General features: G+C 48.2%; 1 protein-coding gene across 1 annotated transcript in view; it reads left to right on the top strand.

Annotated features, from left to right (window-relative positions):
- Positions 1 to 5,000, top strand: part of LOC133139162 (forkhead box protein J3-like) — an 86,448-nt gene that overhangs the window by 54,877 nt on the left and 26,571 nt on the right. The window lies entirely within an intron of this gene.

Here is a 5,000-nt window from a genome sequence, read left to right as displayed (position 1 = left end):
TTCAGGTACATGACTCTGTAGCGTAGTGGTTCAGGTACATGACCCTGTAGCGCAGCGGTTCAGGTACATGACTCTGTAGCGTAGTGGTTCAGGTACATGACCCTGTAGCGTAGTGGTTCAGGTACATGACTCTGTAGCGTAGTGGTTCAGGTACATGACCCTGTAGCGCAGCGGTTCAGGTACATGACTCTGTAGCGTAGTGGTTCAGGTACATGACCCTGTAGCGTAGTGGTTCAGGTACATGACCCTGTAGCGTAGTGGTTCAGGTACATGACCCTGTAGCGCAGCGGTTCAGGTACATGACTCTGTAGCGTAGTGGTTCAGGTACATGACCCTGTAGCGTAGTGGTTAAGGTACATGACTCTGTAGCGTAGTGGTTCAGGTACATGACCCTGTAGCGTAGTGGTTAAGGTACATGACCCTGTAGCGCAGCGGTTCAGGTACATGACCCTGTAGCGTAGTGGTTCAGGTACATGACCCTGTAGCGCAGCGGTTCAGGTACATGACTCTGTAGCGTAGTGGTTCAGGTACATGACCCTGTAGCGTAGTGGTTAAGGTACATGACCCTGTAGCGTAGTGGTTCAGGTACATGACCCTGTAGCGTAGTGGTTAAGGTACATGACCCTGTAGCATAGTGGTTAAGGTACATGACCCTGTAGCGTAGTGGTTAAGGTACATGACCCTGTAGCGTAGTGGTTCAGGTACATGACCCTGTAGCGTAGTGGTTCAGGTACATGACCCTGTAGCGTAGCGGTTCAGGTACATGACTCTGTAGCGTAGCGGTTCAGGTACATGACCCTGTAGCGTAGTGGTTCAGGTACATGACCCTGTAGCGTAGTGGTTCAGGTACATGACCCTGTAGCGTAGCGGTTCAGGTACATGACTCTGTAGCGTAGTGGTTCAGGTACATGACCCTGTAGCGTAGTGGTTCAGGTACATGACTCTGTAGCGTAGTGGTTCAGGTACATGACCCTGTAGCGTAGTGGTTCAGGTACATGACCCTGTAGCGTAGTGGTTCAGGTACATGACCCTGTAGCGTAGTGGTTCAGGTACATGACCCTGTAGCGTAGCGGTTCAGGTACATGACTCTGTAGCGTAGTGGTTCAGGTACATGACTCTGTAGCGTAGTGGTTCAGGTACATGACTCTGTAGCGTAGTGGTTCAGGTACATGACCCTGTAGCGTAGTGGTTCAGGTACATGACTCTGTAGCGTAGTGGTTCAGGTACATGACTCTGTAGCGTAGTGGTTCAGGTACATGACCCTGTAGCGTAGTGGTTCAGGTACATGACCCTGTAGCGTAGTGGTTCAGGTACATGACCCTGTAGCGTAGTGGTTCAGGTACATGACCGGGACACACAGGGTCGGCGGCTCGATCCCCGGTGTAGCCACAATAAGATCCGCCCAGCTGTTGGGCCCTTGAGCAAGGCCCTTAACCCTGCATTGCTCCAGGGGAGGATTGTCTCCTGCTTAGTCTAACCAACTGTACGTCACTCTGGATAAGAGCGTCTGCCAAAATGCCAATAATGTAATGTAATGTAATGTAACGTAACGTAACGTAACGTAACGTAAGGTAATGTGTGTGCAGCTGCCCGTCCTCCTAATGGTTCATGTGAATAAATACCCTCGCCTCAGACGTCCGGGGACCTCTCCAGGTTCCTCTCCAGGGTTCCTCTCCGGAAAGCGTGGAAGATCAGCGCCGTGGCGTTGTTCATACGCAACACGTCACGCTACGTTCCAGGGCCCACTGCCTCCCTGCGGCCGGCAGAGAGGCATGGGAGGATTCATTTAATTAATTAATTCATTCATTTATTTATTTATTTATTTTCAACACCTCTGAGCACCAGGGTGTCAAGCTCTGAGTGTTTGTGGGGATTTTGTGTTTTTTTTTTTTTTTTTTTTTTGGCATCAGACTTCGATAAGCATGGGGGCGACATTAGCTCAGGAGGTTCGAGCGGTCATCTGGCAGGTGCAGCCAGTTTCATACCCTCCTGATGAGCCTTTCACCGTGTGTGTGTGTGTGTGTGTGTGTGTGAGCGTGAGACAGAGAGAGAGAGAACGGGTGAACGAGAGTAAATTGTAAAAGCGCTACATAAATGCAGTCTATTTAGCGCTGGATATTTTACATGATCACATACCTCATCTGAGAAGCAGTGCAGCGCACACCTTTAAGGTGTGTGTATATCTGCTGAATTCTTGAGTGCGGTGCTTAACGACGCCGTAACAACCAGTGTTTTAACTGCTTTAGCAGCGCTAATGGTCGTACAGATGGGGAGTACACGCACAGCTGGGGGTTTATGTAACTGTAATCACCTGCAGTCTGAGAGAGAGAGAGAGAGAGAGAGGGAGGGAGGGAGAGAGGGAGAGAGAGAGAGAGCTCTGCCTGCTGATGAGAACCTCGCTCGCCCCTCCAAAACACCCTGTATTCTACTATAAATGCTGCTGACGCCTTGCTGGAGGACAATGGCAAAATAGTCTTAGTGTACTAGCATTTTTACTTGTTTACTAGAACTAGTTTTGTGAAGAGTGAACTTACAATACATTTACTTAGCTGATATTTTGATCCAGCACCACTTCATTAGACAGTTGATTCGACTCAGCAGGGGCCAGTCCCCCCCCCACTTGAGCAATGTGGGGGTTAAGGACCTTGATCAAGGGCCCGACAGCTGTTTGGATCTTATTGTGGCTACACCGGGGCATGGACTGCCAACCACCTTCCGGATCCCAGTCAAGCACCCTAGCCACTAACTTTTGTAAAAACCCATGTATTCTGCTGATGTACTGGTGAAAGAATATTGGAATGAAGGAGAATGGAGAGATGGTCTTGGTGAACCCGCTCGAGTTGAGTGAGTTTCGTGAAGGAGAATGAAGGAGAATGGAGAGATGGTCTTGGTGAACCCGCTCGAGTTCAGTGAGTTTCGTGAACATTGAAACAGCGGACCACTCCCAGGCATACTGGCCCGGTCATTTCGATCTCTCCGTAAATTCTGCCGACGTTTATGGATAAAATCACCTCGAAGCTGGGGGGGGGGGGGGGGGGGGGGCTGTGTGGTGATTAGCCCCGTTCTTTGTCCACCATTTTCTTTCTGTTGCTTTGAGGTTCTGCCATCTTATTTTTTTTTCCCGAATGATAGATTGTCAGGGGCAGCCCTAGCACGAGGTCAGCTTTGAGAGTTGTGCTGGAATTGAAAGGCTGTCATTGGATTCTTTTTGTCAGCGAATTCCTTTTCAACACCGAGCGGACTTGCTCCCCCTCGCCGGGAGACGCACGTTGAATCGTTTTCGATTAAATCCTTTTTTTTGTGTCTAATTGGGTCACACTGGTATAGACTCGTCCGTGGCCGACAGTGCCTGGTTCCTCAGAATGGCAGGGAAAATATTTTGGAGAGAATGGCTTCTGGAAGTTTCCTTAAGGTTTCTCAGAGTGAAATCAGAATAGCATCTCCTTTGTTCATTGAGGGGTTATGCGTTGCCAGATTTTTTTTTTTCTCCTAGTATCTCTTGAGAATCGCCAAGGTTAGCATCGTTTTAAGTGCAAATACACCGGACCAGATTATGCTGTGTGTTATCTGCAGGAAATCAACCACAGAAAATGCAATCCTCCATGTAAAGCCACATGGCCAGGTTTTGGGTCACCGTGTACATGCCAGCATTGTGTGTGTGCGCGTTTGTGTGTGTTTTCATGTTTGTGTTAGTGTGTGCACTTGTGAATGTGTATGTACATGTCTTTATGTGCATGTGTATGTGAGAGAATATGTGTGTGAAGGTGTGCGTGTGTGTGTGAATGTGTGAGAGAAAGTGTGTGTGAAGTTGGGTGTGTGTGTGAGAGAATGTGTGTGTGAAGTTGGGTGTGTGTGTGTGAATGTGTGTGTTTGTGTGTGAATGTGTGTATGTGAGAGAATGTGTGTGTGAATGTGTGTGTGAGAGAAAGTGTGTGTGTGTGTGTGTGTGTGTGTGTGTGTGTGTGTGTGTGTGTGTGTGTGTGTGTGTGTGCGTGTTCGTGTCTTGCCTTGACAAGATGGAAAGGGGGGTGGGAAGAAAATGGAAATCTCAAGGGCAATGTGCTTTCTGGATGTTTTCACTAATTAAAGCAAAATATCACAGACTGAATATGAAATCTGGGTTCTTGGATAAAAAGAAAGAAAGTTTTAATTTCACCTTAAATTGTCCTTTGGACTTGTATTATTGATTATTGGTATACAGGGTAATGACGTGATAAAAAATGTTTGTTTAATGTGGATTACCTTAATAACTTATCACACTGGGCCTTATCAAATCAGCCAAGTTCTTCCGTGATCTTTGAGGAACCGGCTTGGCTTTGATATTCTTCGGGAAATCTTTCCCACAACGCAACGAAGAAATCAGGCCATTCAGCCCAGCGATGCTCGCCTTTTCCTACCACTAAAGTGCACCTACTGCTTAGTTTCCCTAAAAACGAAATCGTTTCTAGCACCGTGTCAAGACGCTTCGGAAAAGCTGTGCTCTTTGTTTAATCCCTTAAACGGTAACGGAGGAGCGCTACCGCTAGCTTTGTGGAAGGGGCGGAAAGATGGAGATTTCTCGTTGTTCGCCGTTCTCGGAAGAACTCGAGTCGTCGTAAGTCAGTTAATGTAATTTAGACTTCTCGTCTCGTGCGCTCGTCGTCTCTTGCGCTGCTGGCAGTTTGAGAATGCGAGGCGATGTGCCGTTGATGTGCAGGGCTGGGTGCTGGCCGTTAGATGGTCTTATTTATAACCGTGCTTGGGCGAGAGCGTTTGAAACATTTTCAGCATTAAATGGAAGTAATGCCTGACTTTGCTTTGCGGCGGGTTGGCTGCTGTGCTTCATTACTCATTTTGTTCGGGGCGGGGGGGGGAAGCAATGTTTGGCGTTGAGTTGCGAAGCGGCACAAGTCTGAGAATAACTGGATAAATGGCTCTCATTAGCTCCGCTGTAGTGCGGCTTACAGACCTCTCGTCTGCGCACGGACTGCCAATGCTCTGTCCTCAGACCAAAGGGCTGT

This window comes from Conger conger, chromosome 10 (genome assembly GCF_963514075.1).
Source record: "Conger conger chromosome 10, fConCon1.1, whole genome shotgun sequence".
NCBI lineage: Eukaryota > Metazoa > Chordata > Actinopteri > Anguilliformes > Congridae > Conger > Conger conger.
This window is presented reverse-complemented; position numbering and strand designations above follow the sequence as displayed.